This window comes from Gallinula chloropus (genome assembly GCF_964237585.1).
Source record: "Gallinula chloropus genome assembly, chromosome: 10".
Classification (NCBI taxonomy): Eukaryota; Metazoa; Chordata; class Aves; order Gruiformes; family Rallidae; genus Gallinula; species Gallinula chloropus.
The window spans coordinates 16,218,330-16,242,152 of NC_140095.1; positions in this window are offsets into that span (position 1 = coordinate 16,218,330).

A 23,823-nucleotide genomic window follows, 5' to 3' on the forward strand; every position below is an offset into this window, starting at 1 on the left:
TAATACTGTCCCTATAGAACCTGAGTTTCAAATCTTCAAGAGCATGCTGGAGTTCTCATGCCATCCTCGGTGAGACTCCTTGGGAAGGAGTGCAGTCAGGAGCTGAGTATTTTCACATCTCTAAAAGCACAGGAGACAGTCAATAAAAAAGGGATGGCTGTCTTGAGATTACCCCCCCTCCTCTATGTTCTGAAGGCGACAGAATGGAGTGGATAGCGAGCAACCTGCTTGCCTTGGGTGCAGATGGCTTTAATTGTCATTCCCAGATGTTCTGCCTCTTGAAGGTCAAATTCACCTTGTATAAATCGGGCTGGAACCATCCAGAGAATGCACAGACATTTTATCTGAAAAAATGTAATAAAAGAATGTCCTTCTTTTCTTGTTATTTTCTTCCTTGTAAATTTAAAGGGAACAGATCGAGACGGAGGCCTGGCTGGCACAGGTCATGGTAATGGGATATAGAAGCTTTTGTCTGGAGGATGCATGTTCGAATCCAACTCTATAACATCATGGTTAAAATATTGTTATATTTTCTCTGGTGTAGCACAGCTGTAGATATTAGACCAGGATTCTTGCTGCTGCAAGCAGCACTTTTTAAACATGGCAATACCAAAGCCATGCTCAAAAAAGAACTGCTAGATGAAATATCCACTGTGTCAGGAGAGGACACCTGTCACTAAGGGCAGACACACTTGGAAAATGATTTTTTTTTTTGGCCTAGTTTCTACTTGGTTTGTAGTGGTGTAGGTCCCTTTGATTTCCAAACTGGCATGTTGTGTGTGTCTCTCACAAATGTGCCAATCTCCATCCCAGAACTACTTCGGCTGTTCACTTCTTATTGCCTACTCCTGTAGGAAGCCTGGCTCATCACTTCTCTCCAATGGGACTGAAAAAGTTTTTCTTCTGTCCAGCATAATTTATTAGTAGGTGAATATATATCCACTTGGTTTTGTGTCAATAATGCACAGCATATTTTTTAAGTGCACGTTAACTAGGTGGAAACATACTGTTATGTCAGGCATCACCAGATGGGGCTTTTCCACATAGTCTGCAAAGTAGGGCAGTTTTTCTGTTAGTTTTGGTTGGTTTGGATTTTTTTAAAAGCACGTGTGCAAGTTATGACTCTGGGGAAGGTGTACCACAGAGATCTTTTCAGTTATTTAGGCATCTGTGGAGGCAGCTTCAGAAACAAGACTAAGTGAGCCTTAGATGTTATTTTTTCTTGAGCTAGGATTAGAATCACTTATTGAGGAGGAACCAAACTTCAGATTTAGATGTCCTCAGATGTCTCAAACAGCACCAAGAAAGGAGAAGCAGCCAGAATTACTAGATGGCTTTAAAATTTCAGACAAAACTTATGTTTTTCCAAGGTGTCTGTGTATTCCCATATCGTCTTACTGCAGATGTGAAAGAAAGGAATTTTTAGGACTGCAGCCTTATCCTTTGGTGGTTCCTTTGGGCAATTTTGGAAGAAAGGAACAAAGATTATACATGTGATGAATGTGGATTTTAATGGAGAAACAGCTAGAAATTCTAAAGGTGATTAATTAAAGGAAAATTAAGATGCCATTAAGCAACTGTTCAGGGCAATTTCACACTGGAAAATTTACAGATTCAAACACAGCACTTTGTAAATATAAGCCATGAGATGAATAGAGAATTTTTATATGTGACATTTATTCCCTTAAATTTCTTGTGGACTGAAATATTTTGTCTCCATGATCTCAGAAGTTCTGAAATTCCAAATATCTTTGATTCATATTCCCATACTTTATGCTGCAAGCAGAGAGCATTGGAATAAGACATTTGGTGGATAATTCAAGGTACTGAGAAAATATATCAAAGATCTGTTGTGAGCACCATGTCCTGTACTATAAGTAGTCAGTTTGCTGCATACACAGATCCCAAAGTGCTGCCTGAATCCAGGGCTGGGAGAGTACCATGCAAAGCAATGCCAGTAAATATTAAGTCTAGAGAAGACATGAATTTGCAGAAAAGAAACCACAACAAGGGGTTTTATGCAATTTAATGGAGGTATCTATGGGAGAGTAACTGAAACTAAGGCCAAGGTGAGAGTTTGGAAAGATAGCTTTGCAACTAGGAAAGGTGGGGTTCATTGTTCATAATACTTGCTGGTTATCCACGTTCCACCTTTGGTCTACTGATTCTGTTGGTGAATTTGCTGGGAGGGGATGATTTAGCTAGTATTTAAAGTCTGTGTGGTGTAGCGGATGCTTGTGAGTGGGGTCAGTTTACATGAGATTTGGATTAGAGGTTGGGAAGAAAGGAAGAAATGCCACTGCTTTCCTACTGCTGTTTTCTGCATTCATGAACTTTAATGCTCAGGGTAGAAGTTCATGTTCATATCAGCTTGCCTTCAGAGCAGAGTGTTCTCTGTGGACCCTAGGTTCCTTTTCTTCCTGTTCCTTAAATCATATCAGGCAGCCCACAGTCCCACAGCCTTGATCTAGAGAGATGCCATGAGTGGAAATGTCAGCACATACAGTGATACAGGAGTGCTGGGGACTTCCTAAACCAGAGTTAAGTGGTCAGCGAGCAGCCACAGTGCACACACTGCACACCGTGGTTCTTATTTTCACCAACACTTTGCAGCATTGTGCAGGGGACAGGTTTATTCTTAACACTGCTTGGGTATGTTAATGCCTTTTTGCTCTCATTACCTTTATGTGTAGTTTAAAGCTGGAAATGGACTTACAACTTTGAACATTTTCAAAACCCAAGCAAAGAGACAAGCACAGCAATCATGGACATCAACAGATTGGAGTTCACCTTTTTTTGTATGGTTCCCATATTGGGTTAATGCTACTTCCTAAAGTTCCCAATATCTTGGCACAATAATGATGAAGCCCCCACGCAAATGCTTTAACCAAGTGAGGAGAAAAAGCCAGGATAGAAGGAACTAATAAGTACACAACAAAACTGTTCTGCTCTGCAGTATGTTTGAGGGGAAAGAAAAAAAAAAGATATAAAAAATAAAAACCCCAGAAGAAACAGATGTATCTGCCAGAAGTTAAATACACATCTGTTAAGGATGCTCTTCTCATATTTGGGGTCAGAAAAATATGTACAAATGTAGCACCTTGCTGATTGACAGAAAATCCTCAGTTCTGGCACTGAGAATCTTGTTTTCTTGACAGCACTTTGTTTTAAGGCTAGAGGCAGAAAAATGTCTTATGCTTGTCCTTAAACTGGAAGGCCCTTTGTTCAGGATACTTATACCATTTGCAGATAATGATGTGCATTGCAGTTTCAGCTGTCTGCATATGCATTTTTATGTTTTTTTATGACAGCTCTGCGTACTGAACTAAAAGGCCATTTAGAGCTGTCAGGAAGTGACAAGCATTACCCTTTACATTTACAATTCTGTTAGCATGCGTTGTCAGGTGGGCTCACCATTCCACCGACATACGATTTTCTTTGAAACCTATGTATGACTTTAATTTAATACAGCAGTCTCCAAAAAAATAGGGAAAGAAAAAAGAACCTTATTAAGATTTCCTTTTCCATTTATCTACTTTTTTTCTTTCATGTAGTTCCTTTTTTCCACTTTTCCTTTCTTTTTACTGTTTTCTTAAGCAAGAAACAGGGAAACAGACAAAAGTAGCTGTCTAGCCTGGAATACTGCAGCAAGCTCCTCCATTCCAGCCTGTGATGTTACATAGAGAAGAGTTGATTTTTAGTCCATTGACTTAGGAAAAAAATGCTACCAGCATATGCTAAATATTGAACCAACTTATGAAAGTAGAGAGATCAGAACACCTGTAACTTACAATCTCGATATGAACTGCAGTAAACGATATTCTTTTCTTAGCTAGCAATTTAACAATCCAGCTGAGACCAGTTTCTGTCCCTATGGGTCAATATTGAATGTACTCAAAATGAGTCGTCCCCTGGTCTATTTTGTGTTGGTTCACATGGCTTTCTAGTAGCTGGACTGTAGCTAACCTTCAAAGATCCTCTTTAGCTTCCAAAAAAATCACTGTATTCCAACCACATTTTGAGCAGAAACTGGTTTATGAATGGATTTAACAAGGTTCCACCTGAGAAAGGTCTGTTTTGGAAGCACCAAACATCAGAGCCAGTCTTTCCTCCGCTGAAGCTTGCAGTCCATATAGATGCACACTCAGGGTAATAGAGGGAAACAGAGGCACAGATCTGTGAGGAAGGCTCAGCCTTATTCTCAGCTGGAGGGAAAGTGGTTAGGAGCATCCAAGTGACAATTAAAGCAACAATCTCAATGTGAACAGATTTTTGGCTCTATTTTTTATATGGTGATGATATGGATATATTACTTAACTGCTGACAGTATGTTCGGTCTCTCACAAGCCCCAGAGAGCTTGCAGTCCAGACAGTGGTAACTGTCTAAATTGCAGTGCCTGGATTGGTGCACAGGTTGGTGTGATGGTTAGAGGGTTGTGTTTGACTCACAACCACTTCAGATTGAGTCATTGCTGTTGTGTGGCTGGAAGGACTGGGTAATATTAAAAATAACACAAGCATTTTTCACACTAGGGTTTCAGTTTGCCTGTTGGATTTGTCCTGACGTTGGTGGTTTTATTTTGGATCTTATATGCAGGCCAGCCCAAATGGCAGGGTCATTAGCTCAGCAAATCCATTTGTTATTGGTAGGTAGTGTGGAGAGATCTGCATGCACGGCTTTGTAGTTCAAGAAGGCATTATAAGAATCAAGGATCAGAGCACAGTGTGCTTTAGAGTAAAATAACACATGTGGCTAAATGCTCAGGCAACTTTGACACTGAATTCCTTTCCTGTCATTGCATAAAGGCAAACCCTAAACATTATTTTTAAGCAGCTGTTTTTATGCATACTAGCTGACACATCTGAATCCATGTTTCTATACTTCCTAAGCTCTTCATCTGTCTTGAATATATGCTACTGACGTGTTGCATACCCAGGCAGACACAGACTCACTGAGGTCATCTCTGAATGTAAGCCATCTTCCATTTCTTCTGAGGACCTTCACTTACAATCCCCTAAGGTATTTCTTCCTGTTGTAATTTGTGAACATGCACATCTATTTGGGAAGTTTAAGTAGGTGACTTGATTCTTATTCTCCTGAAGTCAGTGACAGTATCTAAACTTCAGTGAAGAAAGCTAGGTCCTTCAGGCTTGGAGAAGGAAAATGGCAATAAATATCCAACAGCCTAATTGAGATAGAGATCAGTGATGTAATATACTGAAAGAAACACTCTGAAGGGGCTGGCAGAGAGAGTTAGAACTGTTATCTTACAGTATATCCTCAAAGTCACAGGGTCACAATGTGAGCTCTTGCAACACCCCTAGAGCCGCTGTGCAATTCCCACTGACCTGCAATGAGATCCCCACATCCTCTGCTTTGAATGCAGGGGGAAAGTAGTCCTTGAAAACTTCTGACTTTTAGCTTGGTCCCTGTTTAGAAGAAAAGACACAAACTCCTTGTACAAGCCTCCCCTGCTCCTGCCTGGGCTGAACTTGCTGTTTTGAAGAAAAGGGGAAAATTCCCATATATTCATTCTTTCTCCTCCTTTGTCACTATCTAGCATTTTGCCCTAACCTGTAATACTCTGCAGGGACCAATTACATTATTCCAACATAGACATTTTCCATTAACTGCCTTTACAAGGTTTTCTTATTCTCTTCATCGACATTCTGACTTTATATCAAATTTCAGCTCCTTGCGAGTAAAGAAATAGAGTCTGTATGTGCACATAATCCTGTGTCTGCATATAAATGTGTATATTGTAGGCAAATATTTGTCTTTACAAGGTATCCTTGAATATGGACCAGATTCCTTTTTTGCAGGTGTCCATTCCTTAAGGCCATGAAGCACTTAATGTTTTCCTTCCTCCTATATTTTCCTATGCATTTTTCCTATGGTTAATTCTTCGACTTTATTTATTGCTTTTCAAGAGGTACTTAGCCTGGTCCTTACTGAAGTCCTGAAGTCATTAAAACTTGACTATACTCAGTACTTTTAACTTCAGAGACTGAAAATTCCCTATTGTATTTTCCTCTACACACCATTCTCCAAAACTAGCTCAGAAGTCTGACCTCAAGGTGTGTTTTCAGAAGTGTTCCAGTGCCAGGTCTTCCTTTTTCATAGAAACTCCAAGCTTCAGAGTAACTTTTTTAATTGTCTCAAGCTTTTATTTCTCAGAAGCAGTTAGGAGTGAAAACATTCCCCCAGTACTTTGGTGGATATTCTAATAAGATCTTGAAGTTGCGACCAACTACCATGCAACAGGTCACAGAGGAGTGTGAGAGGCACAGAGCAGCTTGCTCCCTCCCTCTCCTCTGCCCTCTCTCCCCATGAATATGTATATGGGCAAGGAAAGGGAAGAGGGGACTGCAAGAATAGCTCTCACACAAGAAGACTCATAAAACCATTATCATGTTAAGCCGATTACAAACTCCAAGTGGTTCAGCTCCTTAGGAGTACTGAAGTGCTTAGGCATAACTCTGTAAGTTGTGAACTTTTCTGTCCTGTAAGGTTCTTGCATGGTTTAGGGCTGAGAACACCATAGGAGATGCACAGTATTTGGACTATAGCAAAGATTCCCCTCATAGAAATGAGGGGAACAAAAATTGGGTTCACTGTTGGTGAACTTCACTGCAGCATCTCTGAAGGTATCACAGGCCCATGGTGATGTCTACAGATACTTTCTGATTTGTTGCTTGGATTGCCAAAGAAAAATCCTTGCAGCAGCATTCAACCTCCATGGGTCTGTGTCCTCAGAAGATTCACAAATTAACAGAGGTTGGGGAAACCCAGGCACAGAGAGCAGAAGAGAGCTACGTGAGCGAAGAGTAGTAAGACTAGCAGTGGAGCCTGTATCTTGAAACTCCAAGTTCCAAGCCATTACTCTTCTTTGTAACTCTGGCATATCCATACCCCTTTGGGAGACAGACCAGTGATGTGTGTTCTTACCTTTATCTCCAAAATAGGTGGGATTATATAGCAGAGGTTCCAGGGCAGGTTGCATTAGAACCATCCCTAGGCTGGACATGGAGTAGCTCCATTCAAAGTGTATCTTAGCAGAAAGCAGAGCTTTTTCACTTAGGTACAGCCCCACATGAGCCTGGCTGTGCCACTTGTGCAGCCATAGGCTGTGTCAGAAGATGCTCTGAGATACCAAAAGCTTACAGGGCTCCAGCAACACAACAGACTTCATTGCCCAGTGAGGAGATGCCATGAGTCACCTGCGAGCCAGATGTTTCTTAGATAAGGTTCAGGAGTGAGAGATGCTTCTGCTTGGACCAAACTGAAGTCCCAGAAACAAAGCCCCACATTGAAACAGATCGATCCCTTCCAGTGCTTCCTTTCTTGATTGTCCCTGCTGACACTGAAGCCTGGTGTAGTCCTGAGTGTGTTTTGCAAGGATGAGAACATCTTCCAAGTAGGATCAAGACAGAAATAATTAACATTTCATGCAAGTTCACTAAAAGCCAGGGTTCTCTTTTATTGCTGACCCACCAAAGAGCCTGGTTAAGGCTTTCTGTGACTGGGCCCTCTGTGACATCTAAACCTATTAAAGATAAGTTGTAATTTTAATTGCACCTCATTTAAACAGCCTGTGCAGGGAGGCACCCATAAACTGTCAAATACACACATAAATAGTGATGATGATGCAGTTATAAAGAGGTTATATGATCTTTTCTCTTGGAGGCACCAGTTAACTTGCATGAAGTGTGGGGGATTTTTTTTGCAGCAAATATGAATTATTCATACCATCTCCATGGGATCATAAGAATTGCCGTGGTGGATCAGATTGCTTGTCCGTCTAGTTCAGTATCCTGTCTCTCATAGTGAAGAGTACAAGACAAGACATTTCAGAGAAGGATCCAAGAAACCTCAGGGACAGCAGCAATGGGATGACCTGCCTATGGGGAGAATTTCTTCCTTCCTACCTCCCCCTCAGGCTGCTGGTGGTTTGGATATGCCCTGCGGCATGATGGCTTATATCACGTATTCAGATTTAATCCCATTATTTTTATTTGTTATTTGGATTGAGGTAGTTTCCAGAGGAAGTCAGCTGGGTCAGCTCCCCTGCTTGTAAGCACTGTACAAACACAGGGAAAATGACAGCCCTTGCATAATGCCTTTGTAGATGCTCTCATTACCCACACCATCATCTCTACTTATTCATCATTTAAGCTTCCTCTGGAGTTGCTTCAGCAGTGCAGAGAAATTAATCTTGCTGTTTCTCTAGGACTGCTTAGGTCCTGAAGTAGTTTGTTAGTTAACTGTTCCAAGCACAGATTTCCTTCCAGAAGTTTGAACAGAAGAAGTAGAATAACAGTGGTGAGAGTGCATCAGTGTTTCTGAAAGTTTATTAGTCTGAAATAAAGGAGGAAGAAAACACCTGAACCAAAAACCTGTGATGCTGCTTAGTGTGCCCAGGACCCCTTTCTTCTCCTCTGTAACATGTGCTGAATTCTAAAACTGAGGTGGTACATGCTACAGTACTGTCCTGCCTCAAGCCCTCCTCCCTCAACACAGTGGGATTGCACTAGTGCTTTGAGATTTACACTCAGTTTTGCTGCTGTTTTGTTTCTGCAACTCCTTCTGCACAAAACTCACAATCTCGTTGTAAAACTGCAATTTGATATTTTACCACCGCACGCAGATACTTTAGCTTCCTTTTAGCTAGAGGCATTGTCGACATATTCTGCAAAAGAATTCTAATGGGGGCTCTGAAAATCTGTCAGTAAATTGTCTCCAGGTAAAGCTTTCTGAGAAGGCAGCAGCAATACTGCACTGCCTGTTTCTTGGGGAAAAAAATCACAGTGCAGGACCATTCCTAAGGGTATGTGCATCTACTGCATGAACAGGGATGGAGTGAACTTTGAACAAATGAATTTTTCTATCTGGGTTTTGGAGATTTTCTATTTTTATTTTTTATGATTTAGCCAAATATTTCATTTTAAGACCAAATCACAGAATGTGAAATAAAACTGGCTAAACATAACTCAAAGGACATTCCTCACTTGGCATTTTATCTTTTTAGATTTTCAATTAGCTGAAATGCAGAGTTTTTTAAAAAAGGAGGAAGCAACCCTTGATATTGGAGAAATATTTTTCAAAACCACTGGCAGTTTGGGCTGGGTTTTTTTTTTTTTTTTTATAAGCAGCTTTCAACCACTTCTACTATCTACAGGTATTTTGCTAGGATTTCTTTTGCAGGGGAATTATTTCTTAGGTGTTTAATCCTCCAGCTTTTGGCATTGCAGATTTCTGTTGGCTTCCTGTTGTCTCCATTCAAGTTTATGCATTGATAAGACAATGGGATTTTTAAGTTCTATTGCTTAAATAATATTTGCAGAGAGCTGGTGAAGTGATCTCCAGCCTCCTGCCTTCTCGCTGTCATTACCTGTCTTGCAAATGGTGAGCATTTGCAACCCTTTATTCCATATCTGAATTTTAACTCAGCTATCCAAAAAAGAAATTAAACTTGAAACTTCAAATCATAACAAGCTGAAACAAGACCCAAAATATTTTAGGTACAATCTGTACAGGAAGGGAGGGGTATAGAAAATACCATGGACACTTGAAGTCTGAGAGACATGAGCTCCTGCAGTAGCTGTAAAATTCCCTTTCAGAGAAAAAGGGGGAAATGAAAGAGTCATTTCTTTGAGGAGAGTGGAGCTTTTTCCCACGTGAAATTTCAGCAGATTCTGAGCATCAAGCGCACAGACAGCAAATGATTATTTTATAGGTTTACACATTAAATGATGTGTATTTCCACAGCTTGTCAGAGCAATTAGAGTAACAGATAAGATGGCTGAAGATCCCTTGATGTTAAAACAAAAGGTTGGCATGATGCTCAGAGAGCAACTTTGGCATGTCTCCTGAGGGACGCTCTTCAGGAGCGTACATGGATGCTCAGGGTTGCAGCAGACAGGCACAGCTTCCTGAGAATAGTGTGGTCATGGGAACATGCACTTCTGCTCTATTACTGCTCTTTAGGTCAACCTGAACTCAGACAGAAAAACATCTCAACCTTACAGCTCGGAGTGAGTGTGTCCAGCCTGGCTTACATGGCATGGGGGCTGAGGCAGTGGGGTAGAGAGAGGTTTTGCATTGCCTGATGGGTCTGGTGCGCTCCCTTTGGAGACAAATATAGCCAAACCTTTATTTGCTTTAGAAGACTTGCTCTCTGCGTTTGTATTTCATTTCTGCCTGCTCATTTTCAGGCACCGTTCTATTTATATCCGCATCTTTTGGGAAGCAGAAAATTGCTTTACTTGGACCTTTCAATCATGATCTTTTCCATATGGGTTGATCTTTGCATTTTCCAAGTGCAGGTAACTGCTCCTGCAACACCCAGAACTTCTGTCCGATGGCATTTTGTTGTAATGGGAGACCCAAAGGTCTGCCTCAAACAGTGGCCAAGCACAGGCTTCAGCAGTCTCTCTTCTTGTCCTCTGGAAAAACCAATTGGCACACTAAATTTATTATATGGGGTGTTCATAACGAGTCCCATGCTCACAGATTGCCTGGCTGATGTAGAACAGGAATTTTTAAACCATGATCTAAGAATTAACACTATTTATTTGTACACTGCAGCAGCAGCCTCAGCCCTGGGCTAAATTCAAGGTCCAACTGTGATAAGGGCCAGGCAAACACACTCTGTCAGCCTGATTTGCCCCAAGGATCTACAGCTGAACTGGAGAAGATGGAGCCAGGGCTGGAGGAAGGCTTGCTGGTGGTCTCGGAGCACTTGCTGGAGTTCCTCAAAGCTGATTGATCACTCAGTGCTGGCAGGCCTCCTCCTTTCCAGCTGGTAAATGTCATTAAAAGACAGCTATAAATACATTAAATACTTTCCTAATATTACTTTTCCATGTGATCCGCTGCTGCTGTTGCCACAGGGAAGCTGATCAAGAATGTGAGAGGAGGTGATCTCTGGAAGTGAGGGGAGGGCTGTGCAGCCCAGCCTCTCCATTAAGATGTGATCCATGTGGTGCAATAACCTGCGAAGGCAGAAGAGAATTAGTGAAGGAACATTTGTCTGTTGGTTACTACTCATTGATTACTTCAGACAAAAAGGCTTGGCTCTGGGTCTTTGCTCAGCAAATTATGTCATTCTTGTTCACAAAAGGGAGAGCTTACAGTACCATTTCTAAATTAAAGCTGGTGTTTCAAAATTAAAAGCAGACAAGGCAGATGTGCCTAGGAGAAATTTATATCCATATCTTTTGGGAATCAGCTAATCGCTCTGCCAGGACTTCAAATCAGCCTTTCCTGTGTAGGACTCGATTGCACCACACCTCTACAAGCCACATTGAATATGTGGAATTAAAATGTTACCGGATATTTCCTTAACTCTGCCATGTGAAAAATGAGGGCAAATGTTGATGAAACCCAGAAATTCCAGGGCTCCAAAAACATGTTTTAATATTACTCAAGATGATTTTATAAAGAAAGCGAGAGTTTAGAGTCCAAGCGATCATCTCTAGCTTAATAGGCAGACATGTAAGATACTGAAAGATTGATTAGAACCATCTGAAAGTGGAACATATAGTATTACTGATAATTCCTGCAGAGATATTGCAAGGCAGACATTTATTTTGGATCCCAGGTACATTGTAGTGATACTATGTTGTTTTACAGTAAAACTTGGCCAGAGCAGGTCAAAGAAAAATAATTCTTCTCCTCTCTTCTCCCCCCTCTCCCCCCAAACAGACATTTTATGGATGAGGTTAAAAATGAGAATCTGCTATCAATTTGCAGAGTTCAGAACAGGCTAATTTGCTGTTTCAGAGATATTTTCCCCATATTTTGTCCTTTAAGAATAGCCTAATCAAATTGAGGGTTCATTAGTGGATTGGGATATAAGCATGATAAAAATATTAATAAAAAATTCAAAACGTTTGCTAAAATAGGATTTTTTAATAAGGTCAAATATATTTGGAAAATGTTTCACTTTCTATAAATGACATGTTCTAGTGTAAGAAAAAAACTGATTTTCTCAATTTTACAAAGACCTTCACCTGGCAATGTGCTCTATATCACTGTATAAATAAACATACAGTAAATATCATGTAGGTATGTATTTTGCTGACTTCTAATGTTAAACTTGTCGGTTGACTCTGATCACTTGGTCACTGAAGGTGGTTGCCGGGCTTTTTCAAGGAGGGAGTGCAGTGAGAGTTTTATGCTGGCCTATAGAGTGCAGTGACTGGGGGTGGGGGAAAGTGATTTATCAACCATAAATATCCCCTCTACCGCAGATCTATGCCTTCGGGTCCTTCAACTCCTTGCTGTAGGTGCCTGCTGGCTGGAAATGGTGGGGGTCTGGATTGCCTCATTTGTAGCCTTCGTTACAGACCCCAGCATGTCTGATCCGCAACCTCCTGGCAAAGGATGAGGCTTTTCATGTCTTTTTGAGCATGCACTGCATATATGTCCTATGCTAGACTGAAGCACGCCCTTCAAAAATGTTTTAATTACAAAAATACTTTAAAAAAAAGTTCTAAAAATTATTCAGACTATTTTAAAAATCCCTCCTTGAAAGTTGTGGGATCTTAGCGCTCTGTCAGGGTGCAAATGGTGAAGAAAAGCAGTAATACATTTTAAGCACATATGAAATACAGCATGAAGTAGCTTCTTTAGGCAGTAAAGAAATCACAGCTTTGAAGGCAGTTAGCTCAGATCCTTTCTGGGAATCTCTTCTTTCCAATAATATAAAGTTTGATAAAGTTTCTAGCCCTGCTGTTTCATGAGAATTTGAATTGTAAATCTGTTCCTGCTTCAGGAGTCAGACTAAATAATCCAGCCATGGGCCCCCAGCCAGTGTGAATGCTGGGAGGGGAAATGTTACTGTTAGAGGAGGAAAAAAAGGAAATACTTCTCCTGTGGGTTTTTTTAAATTTATTTTGTTTTATTTTTAAATAGCAGCTGTGTGAATCTGCCTATGGGTTTGGAAAGTCAGAAGTGGCCCTTGGGGAATGGATTTTGTAGGCAGCGTGCAGGTGTGGGGTGACTATGGAGCCATGTGTGCTCCCAGCACCCAAAATCACAGCCTGCCATGTGTGCCTCTCCCTGTCACCTCCATTCCTAGATCTGCACCAAGATCTTCCTCAAACCCCTGTGCTGCCGCATAGCAAGGCAGCTGTAATCGAGCTGCCTGTGCCTGGTTACAGCTTCTGGCAGCACTTAGTGCCCCAGATGGGGCTTTCCTTGGTAGGGTGGGGGCTGGCCTTACTCCTGAGTTTTCTGGGTTATGCAGCTCCCCACGAGGAGCCCGGGCAGTATAGGAGTCCCTGCTGCTTTCTCCAGGGCTTTGATGGGGTGTGGTGATGGTGAGTGTTCAGAGCAGGGACAATAGCCCAGCACAGTTTGTGTCCTTTGGGGTGTTGCCCATCAGCAGCTCCAGCATGAGAAGTGTGTGTGCTCCCCTGCAATAGATGTCATGATGCTGCTGGCTGGGCTAGTGGAAGGGCAGGGGACAAGTGGACTGCCTGCTTGCTCTGGTACCTGTGGAGACAGCAGGCGGATGTGCTTATGGCATGGATCCTGGGCAGCCTGACACTGCTAGCGGGTGGACCTGCACTTCATTGGCAGAATACGAAGGACAATAGTAGTGAAGATATGCAAAAGTCTGGGAACTAAGAGGGCCTTCAAGCCCAGGCAGCAACAGTTCCTCCATAGGATCAATCTGCTGATGTTGCTGAAGCACGTCCACAGAGCTGCAGCTGGTTTTTGTTTGGGTTTGGTTTGTTTTTAAGGGCTTTTCATCACCAGTAGAACTGTCAGGAGGGCTGCTGTGAATGTAGGAGAAGCGCAGTCACCCAGCTCTACAGTGTGAGCACTGACTCTTCCTGCTGGCAGCAAGACAGGCTTCAGAAGCCACAGCATGCAAACCCCGGGGCACCATGCCTCCTGTTTCATCCTTCAGTCTAGGAGAGTAGAACTGACTGAAATCTGACGGGAAGAATGCACATGCCCTTTGAGTGGGCAGTGAAACCCTGCCAAGCCTTGCAGACTCGAGAGGAGATGGGTATGGCACAGTCAGCGGAGGAGACAAAGACCCTGACCTTCCCAAGCCTGGTCTGTCTGGATCACATGGGGCTGAGGCCAGATTGGAACTGTAGGGTCACACTCAAGGGGTGGTTTATGTGCTGCTAAGCATGTTGTTACACGTTACCTTGTGGCCCCTCAGTTCCTCCAGTGGTGTAGTGCAGGCAGCATTGGTTGGGCAAAAGGCTCCTGCCTGAGGATGCTGTGCCAGCCTGCTCTCAGTCTCTACCTTCCAAGATCAGGTGTGACAAAGGGGTTGATCTCGGCCTGCTCATTCATTACCTGGGAGACCTGAGGCACGACATAAATCAAAGCAGCCCTTGGGGACCCATAACTTACACTGGGACTACGACTGTCCCTTGTGTGGACCAAGAAGTAGGGAGTTTAAAGTCAGTTCAGGGTCTTGTGATCATGTCTTTCATCTCCCAGGGGTTCTCTTCAGAAAGTTGAGTTTGGACAGCAGAAGGATAATTTTAGACAAAAAAGAAGTGTTCTCTAAACTTGTAAGACCTTGCTGTTTTCCTAGTCATGTTAGTTGTTTTCTGGTAACAATATGATTTGCCATTGGTCTTCTGGGAGTGCCACCAACATCATTAATCAAAACCCCATGCTGCTTACCGGTACCGAAGTATCCATACTGCATCATCAATCATAAATGCAGCGAAGGGTGCGCTCTGGATATCTAAAAAAGAGCGAGCAATAACACGGTGGGGTGAGGGGAAGGAAGAGGAAAGAAGTGTAATTATGCAGTGGTCTTTGGTCCATCGTTCACATTGGAAACATCTCTACAGCTCTATTTTGGTTGTATCTCCCTTTTAAATCCTTGTAAACAGCAGTTAAGATAGAAAGCTTCATTCCGCCGCGCAGGGTACCCCACTGCTTCTCGAGCTATTATTTTAATAAGGCCTATTTTACAATTAAGGCACCATGGGCTTTAAATTACATATAAAATAAAATGTGGAAATTGAAGCATTAAGTGTGCGGCTGCCGTTGGAGGCTCGGCAGCCTCGCATTAAGCGGCTGCCTGTTCTTAAACAGAGCGACAGAAGGTAGAGGGTTTGTGCTACGGAAGGAGGCGAACAATAACAGCCCCTTCCCTCTGGGAAAGGCACCGCCGTGGGTATCGCTTGGGGATGAGCTTCCCTCCAGACTGGGCTGGGTGGGGTGACCGCAGTGGTGGGTGCTGGCCAGGGTGACCCTGCAGAGGTGATCTTTTTCCTTTCACCCTCCTCCTCCAGCTCTAGACGAGGTGCCTGGCACAGCCTCGTAAAGCCCGGCGGTTTCGGTTACGCTTGTTGCCATTGCTGCGGTCGGCTGTGATATGAGGAGCGACTCTCGCTCCAGATGGTTGTAAAGGTTAACGAGGAATTTATGCAGAGCTATATACAAATCAGACTGAATCTTCTGGCTGGGAACAACGAGCCGCCGACATAAATTCAGTTTTCTGAACATATGTAGCTTGGTCACTAAGGGAAACTGGAGAATGGCAAGCTGCTCTGCGGAACGTCACCTCTCGCTGCTGCCAGCACGGGGAGGGGACAGCACTGCCCGTGGCACAGGACCGGTCCTGGGCTTCAGGGCTGCTGCAGAACAGTCACTTCACAGAGTCCTGGGACCCAGCCTTGGGGATGAGATGCCCAAGGGGCGGGAGAGGTTGGTGTTAGCTGTGCATCCCTCCAAGCAGCACTGCTCCTGAGTCAGAGCAGTCCAGGGGGACCCTCTTTCCTCAGGGCTGGATGTGGCCCTTGCATCAAAGGGGAAGGTGCTGGTTTTCTGGTTCAGAGCATGAGCTACAGCCTTTCACCTCCTCACTGGTAAAAGGCTCCGGCATCTCCTGCAAGGGAGAGAGAAGCACAGGAGATGCTTTCCATTCCTGTGAATGCAGAGATCCATTGGAAAGGTAACAGCTGGTTGTGAAAAAAAACCCAACCCTGAACAACCAAACTTAAAAGAATTTAAATTTCCAGTTATCATCTGGGAAATGCTGCATTAATGTTCAGATCCAAAACCAGGCACAACCTTTCACAGCAATATCCCCCTGCCAGTCCTTACTAACTGTATTTGCCTTTCCATATATACAGTGTGTGGACATCCCTGCGCCAAAGGCTCAGGGAGCCTCCCTCTGCCACCTCTGTAAGGTAACTGGGGTCCCATGCATCAATTCTGACTTTTTTTAACCTTTTCATCAGCTTGAGGCATTTGTCTTCTGCTCCACTGTGCCAAAAGCTCTTCCCAGAAACAGTGGTTACAGTCACATCAGACTTACATTTAATTTATTTCCCTATTTTTGAAGTTATAAACAGATCAAAGTGGGGGGTGTCAGAGGCAGCTGAAGAGTTTCCTGGTTGGGTTATTGCGTACAGGAGTTTCACTCCTCTGAGTTGGTTGCAGTGGGAACGGTGAAGCTGGCTGCAATTTAACCTCTGGATTGTGTCTCCTCTGCAAGAGCAGGAAAAGGAGAGAGGAGGCTCCTGCTTTGCCTCTTTGGGATTCACACAGGTCATAGTGCTGTTGGCAAACAACCTTCCCTCTGAAAAGGAAATGTATATGCTGATGTGCCTTGTGATATGCAATTGGAGATAAATAGTGATGCTTTTTCTGTGAATGTTTGTCAAATTTAGAAGAGTATAATTCATACTTCTTCTGGCATTTTTAACTACTTGTCTGAAGCGCTTTATCAAATTGATATTTTTGCTTAGTTAGGCTTAAGGATCTTCTGTTTACAGTCCCCCCAGCTTTGCATGCAGCAGAACGGGGCTGTCAGAACTTTCTGGAGTGGGCCTTTCTGGGGTAACATGCTATTGACTTGTCACAGGGGAGGCTGAGATGTGAATCACTGCTGCCCAGTGCCAGTGGGATGATGACTTTACTTATAACTCAGAAGCAATGAAGATGTTCATTGCAAGATCGCCCTCCTGATCTGTTTTACCTCATGCAATAATGTGTACAAGCAGGAATACTCCGTGTCTGTTTTCAAGGCCACGTTTCCAATACATAGACCTGTCTTTGGGCTTTTTCAAGCCCTCTGCAGTTCCTAGCCAGCTCTCTCAAGGCATTTCTTCCTGCCGTGCAGTCCTACCTACAGAGTCACCTTGGCACCAAGCATCACTGAAGTCTGTGAGCATCCATGGGGCTGACATGATTATAGATCCAGCACTGACCATCAGCACAGGAAATAATTTCAATCCCTGAGACTGGGAAAAGCCTCCCACGACCACACAAGCTGCTTATTATTGTACAATGCTCTGGGCCACAAACCAGATTCATAAAGAGCCCAGCTCCACCCTGTCTGGGCTCCCAAGGCTTTTTTGGCAACATCTCTGTCATTTGAAGATGGACTAGGGGCAGCCTGGAGGAAACTCCCCCTTTCAAAGAGGCACCTCCAGTGGGAGTCTCTTCCTGACGAGCTCATGGCTGACCACAGGTAGCCCTGCTCCCGCTTTCTCTCCCACATTTCCTCTTTTGCATCTGAAGGAAGCAGCAAACTCCAGAAAACACCCGACAGCCTTGTCTCCCTCCCCTGCAGCGGTAAGCTCAGGCAGATTTTCAGTGTCCAGCCTTTCCAAGCATACTCTGGTTTACCAGGCTTGAGGCTTGTCAACCCAAAGAAGGCTGAGGCTTTCCTTCTGCAATATTAAAAAAGCAAAAAAATAAAAATCATAAATCCTCCTGGCACAGCTGGCTCACACCACTAAGCTATTCCATGCCAGTCCTATTGTTAAACTGTAAGCATCAGTTTCAATACTGTAATAAAATACTGCATTTGAAATTTTACAGTTCCCCATTAACCTCCCTTCTCCCTCTCTCCCCCACTTATTACATCATCCCTCTCTCTTCTCCAGACTGACATTGCTCTGACATAAAACTTGAAGCTTCCCCACCTTTCACTTTTCCATTCTTCCCCTCTTTTTCAGAGCCTTTAGCTGTCACTTGTGCAATAGAACAGCTGAGCCAAAGCAATAAAGCGCTGCATACCGTCCCTGAACAGCCTGAGCAATTTTTTAAGACATCCATGCCAAATACCACTGCTTCCCACACTCGTGCGCACACATACCCCATTTCGTCCCCAGCTTTGATTCCACCCAGTACATTTACTTGAAAAATGGATTTTTCTCTCGGTGCATGCACTATCAGGCTGCAAACAACGCTGCTTTCACAACTTTTCCTGCCAGGACAGTGTTTTGTTCTTCTTCCTGTATTGTTCTTTCTGCATGGGCTGCCAGGCTGTTATGTAGGAATAGGCACCAGACATTTATTTCCCAGGGACGCTTGGTTTGAGGATGCCTCATGGTCCCCCAGGACTGGAACAAACAGCAGCTTCCTTAAGTACCACTTGGGTCCTTCACAATGTCGTGTGCCAGATCCTTCCATCCTGCAGTCTTCTTCCTCAGCATAAAGGTAGCTTCTCTGAAATCCATGAAACCACTGGAGCAGAGGACCTAGGCCAGTATCTGATTGCTGTGATCTCCATGAATTGCCTTGTTTCACGTGTTTTCTCCTTCTCATTCCTCTAATTTGTCTCATGTGAGCCTGGTGCAAGGGTAGGCAGGGGGTAACACTGCAGCATCCAAGTGAAAACTTTCTGTACCAGCATAATAATCCAGTTGGCCAAACTGAGAAGAAATGTTGCCATTGACATCGCTGGTCCCTGTGTGATGAGAGTCTCCTTTGTGTTTTTGGCAACTGAGAAATCTGGGGGAAATAATAGAAATGCTCTGTGAAGAGCAGAAAGGGGTTTTGATTGAGTGGTGGTCAAGTGGTATTTGGATGTCCAAAGAACTGTGTAGGATGCTCACTGCTTGGAGCTCACAGTACCATGGGGTGGCCCACCCATGTGGATCAGTTCCAGCCTTTTCTTAGACATGAGACCCAGGGCAGGCTGGGGAGCAGTTGGCCTTGCGTGTGACAGTGTAAGAGGGCAAGGGTGCCCATGAGGAGGTGACCGCTTGACCACGGGCTGACACCAGCTGTCTGCCCTCCTCAGACAGCCTGGCTGCCATTTCTGTGTTACAAAAACCCCTTAAACCTAAACCCAGCCTTAGAATATGCTCTGACACTAACAGCAATGAAGATCTTGTGAAAGTGCTGAAATGAGTTGCCTTCTGTCTGGGGGTGGTGGGTTGTTTTGGTCTGTTTTGGTTTTTAACTTTGCCTCCTCTGGTTCTGTGTCAAAGAAGAGGAAATTTTTAACTGGTGCTATTTGAGTTTTGTTTGTCCTGTATAATAATGTGAATTTCTGATGTTTGCTCCTTGTTGGAAGAACTGGGAATATCGATGAGAGTCTGTATTGTGAGCTCTCCTCACTCCTGCTTTCTCTACACACATACACTGAGTCTCACTGATCCGCTAGTGATCTCAAGCCTACCTAGACGGACCGCTCTCTCCAGGGATGTGTCTGCTGCATCTGCCTCAGGCCTTTCCTGAAGAGAGACAACTAATTGGGAAAAATTATGTCGCATTACGTGTGGTGGCTCTATGATGTGGACTCTTGTCTGCGGGGAGCTGGGCTGAGGCCTCACAAACTCACTACAAGCTTATGAGTCAGTAATGCTGCAAGGGCTCCAAGGATCAGGGCAGATGTTTGTGCTTTTGGATTTTAAAGATTTGGGCTGATGGTTCCAATTCTGCTTCACAATTAATTAATGAATGAGCCCAATATGTGGGCTAAGCTGTTAACATTAGATCTGACAACGGACATCCAGCCTTTTCAAATGCTCTAATTGATGAGTTTACTTTCAGAGGCTCAAGGGCCTTATTTACCTTTCAGAGTTTCAGTCTACACACTGTTTTTATTTTGGGTGGAAAAAGTGTTTTGACATATAGGGTGAACTTGGCTACCTGCATGCTTGTGTTTAGCTTGCTTTCCTTCCAAACCTCCCCAAGGGTGCAGAAAAGAGAGGAGGAGAAGATGAGAGAGGCAGTGACTGTCAGATTAATTACAGATGCTGGGTTAACTGCAAAAAATAGCAGAGAAGGAGGAAGCAGGGGAATAAAGTCTGACCTCATCCACTCCTTTCTCTAAAAGAAATTAGCAGGTAGACTGTCACAGGGAGGCTGTGAACGAGACCCCAGCACCGCTCTGCTGATTTCAGCAGAGGATGCCAATTCGCACAAGCTGAGATTTAGCCCACAAAGGTTTCATAGCCTGTAAATATAATTTAAGTCAATGGGGAAAGAACCATATGCTGGGGAAAGAGCAGAGCTTTCCCCAAACAAACAAACACTGCAACTAATCTAAAAATAGCCAAAAAGAGGTTTACGTGACTCCCCGTACTGAAATATGTGGCAGGATGATATTTTGCTGTCACATGGAGCTTGTCCCGTGTCTCCGACTGGTTGTGGCTGAACAAGGCAGGATTTCAGTATTTATTTTCTTTCTGTTGATTCCAAGCAGATTGCCCTCACTCTGCTTAATGTAGTGCCTGCTGTAGAAGTGGGACGAACATTCAGTCACATTAAAAATAAACCCAGAAATAGCAGCTTATAAATTTGGAGTTTTCTCCTATTATTATTTATGGGTGAATCCTGTCAGATGCATAAATGCAATATCTTTGTAGGCCGATGCTGGGATTTATATCAAAGAGGTTCTAACATATACTTCATGTACTCAGCTGCAACTATTATAAGCTATTTCATGTACAACTAGAGACAAATGATCTCTCCCATGTTTGTCTTAACTTAAAATGCAGTTGGGTTCCTTGAATTCACTTCCAAACCTCCTGCATGGGGGAGGGGAGGCAGGAGATTTATGCCCCTTTAATACAATCAATTCTGAGCGTATCTTTAGACAAATAATTTAGAAATCTGTGCATCAAGAAACACCTCTATTAATTTCAAGATACACCGTTTTATGCATTTTTTATGTGCATTAAAAAGGGATTAAATTTTAAAAAATAAAAGCCCTTACTCTGTTAAGAAAGCAAATTCTAACAAGAACATTTTGAAATAAAATCCCAGAAGGCAACAATCCCTCCAACAATTAAACTGGGAGAAGGTCCCCTGAGGGCAGACCAACAAAATTTAGTAAAAATAATTGCCGTGCTGGGTCCTTGCTCTATTTTAGCTGAGTATAAGCAGACACACAAAAAATAACCTACTGAGAGCAAGAACATTCCTACATGAAACAGGCTAACAACAGAGCCATGTAACTACCTGGCCACACCACTCGGCTTTTGCTGGCACGCAACACAGATTTTTATACTTCAGCCAATATAAAATAACAATCAGGCTATTTACAAGGCTCTGCCAAATATTAACCTTATATCCAATTCTCTTCAAACCTTTCAAAGTCTCTAATGCGAACCATGCAAGTTCCTCATTACTTGATAATATTCTGTAACTACAATGTTATGGGCTAGTTATGTTTTTTAAAAGATGGTGTGTTTATGCAAAGATAATGATGCGGTGCATTTTATGCTGAGAAACTCAACAATTAATTAATTTATAATGCCCCTTACTCCTCACCCCCCCTCCCTCAAAAAAAAAAAGAACAAAATAAAAGATTAATTTGCTGGAGAAAACAGGTTCATGTTTGCCCCTAAGACAGAGGGCAAAATTACTTTAGCATGTGTACCGTGGCTAAAACAAGGTAGATGCATGCGCATTCACAGCCAGGTGAAAGCTATTGTAAAAGGGAGTTGAGAATGAAGAAAGCACAGAGCTAACTCTTAAAAACTGAAGGTTACCTCCAAAAAAGCCACATCAGGCATGCGAGGAGCTTACCAGGGTTATTAGCTGAGAGACAAAGGCTTTGTCCCTGGCTGTGGATAGCACTGCGCAGAGAAGGGAGCACTAGCAGAAGGATGGTGGGAAGGAGATGGAGTGATCCTTTAGACCATGTTTCTGTGTCAGGTATGCATCCCTGAATTTTTTTAAAAAGCTTTTTCCTTCCCAAATTTTCTCACATGATCCCTCAGGGCTCTTTAATTAGTTAAGGTGGCCGTTTGTGAGTAGGGAAGGGACAGTGGGGCCACGAGAGGCACTTGTCCATCCAAAGCAGGGCTGGGAGATCAGAGGTGACAGGGATGGTGTATGGTCCCAGCTGGCCACGTGCTGCCCAGCAGCCGAAATGCTGGTGCTGGAGCCAGGCAGGTGCCCATGCAGCCACCACAGCCACTCTTGGGTTGATAGTGTACCCTCCCAGTGCTGCCTGAAACTGGGACCTGTCACCCTGCAGCGGAAATGTTTCTTCCCACAGTTCAGTGAGATCTTTCTAATTGGAGTCCTCTTTTCTCTCTAAACATCTGTGAATATAATTTTGGAAATAAGCTGTATTGTATATTGAGTTTCTTATTTGATAGGGAGCCTTTTTTTAGGCATGTTTTTACCAGCACTACTTTTAACAATAGGTTACCAGATCCATCACACAATCTGACTAAAAGCCTGTATTTTTTTCCCTAATTTTATAAACATTTAATAGGTCCTTATTAAACACATCAGCCAGCATGATTTAATAACACAATCAGTCTAGAAGTTTAAGAAAATTGAAAACAGGATTTGAATGTAATACAGCCACAATTACCGGAGATTATAGGCAATCATTTCCATATGTCTGCAATGGGGAGCTGCTAATCTCTGTTTGCGTGGAGGTGATTTCCTCTGGAACACTTCCCAGCCTTCAACAGTGCTAGTGCTGAACAAATTAGATTTGAAAGTCCCCAATTTTATGACTAAGGTAATATACTTTGTGTATTTAGAGAAACACTGATTTCCTATTTTAACTGGCTTCCAAAGCTGGACAGAGACCTCAGCTTCATTTAGTTTGGCTCTGCTAGGTATATGGTAAAAGGTTTTTTTTTTTTTAAAAGGGTCAGCACATGTATTTTTGGGTGTCCCAGAGATATACCGCAAGTTCCCTCCATCCATAGGAGGGAAAGAGTTAGCATCATGATCCAGTGACATCATGGCTGAGGAATGCGCAGCAATTAGCCCTGCAGTGCTGCAGGCAGCCTATGGCCAGGGGACAAGCAGCTCCCTCCTGCTAAACTTTAGGAGTCCTAACACCTTATTCCCTGACCTACCGCTTATGAGATCCTGAATAGCGTCACTTGTGTTTTGTGGGAATTCATCTGGTAAACTAGGCTTTTTGTGCACGGCCTTGGCTCGGCTTTGGCAGTTACTGTTGAAAATAGGACTGCTGTTGGGAAAGATTTCCTGTGCGGAGCAGCCAGGAGCCGGGCTGGTTTCAATAGCAGCCAGTGACTAGTAGAGAGATGGGAGAGAGCTGCAGGGAGCTTCACAGCTGCGAATGTGCCAGCCCCTTTGGGGGACATCGGGGGCCGCCTGGCCCGGCGGCGTCTGAGGCATTTTTAGAATTTATTTTGTCACGTGTTTCATGTTTATGAAATGTTTATCACAGATTCATAGCAGACACCCCAAATAAGAGAGCAAAAGAGAAAGGAAACCTGTGCTGCCCAGAAACGAGAGAAGAGCAAATGTCCTAGGGAACCTGCTTTGACAGGGGGGTTGGACTCGATGATCTCTTGAGGTCCCTTCCAACCCCTACAATTCTGTGATTCTGTGAGAGTGGATCCCCTGTGTGCACGCTCACATTTGCAAATGGCTTCACTCATCTCACCTCCCCGTTGCTGTACTACAGTGTTGGTGAGCTCCTTGAACAAATGTCAAAAGGGAGACAGTGATAGGCTGTGCTGGGGAGGGAGGGAAGGGTGCGCAGGCAGCTGAATATCTGGTGGTCTTATCTTTTGAGAGCTTGTATTTGTGAAGCTCATAGCATTCTTGCACTGTTACAATGAGCCTTTCTTTGTGGGATCTGGCCC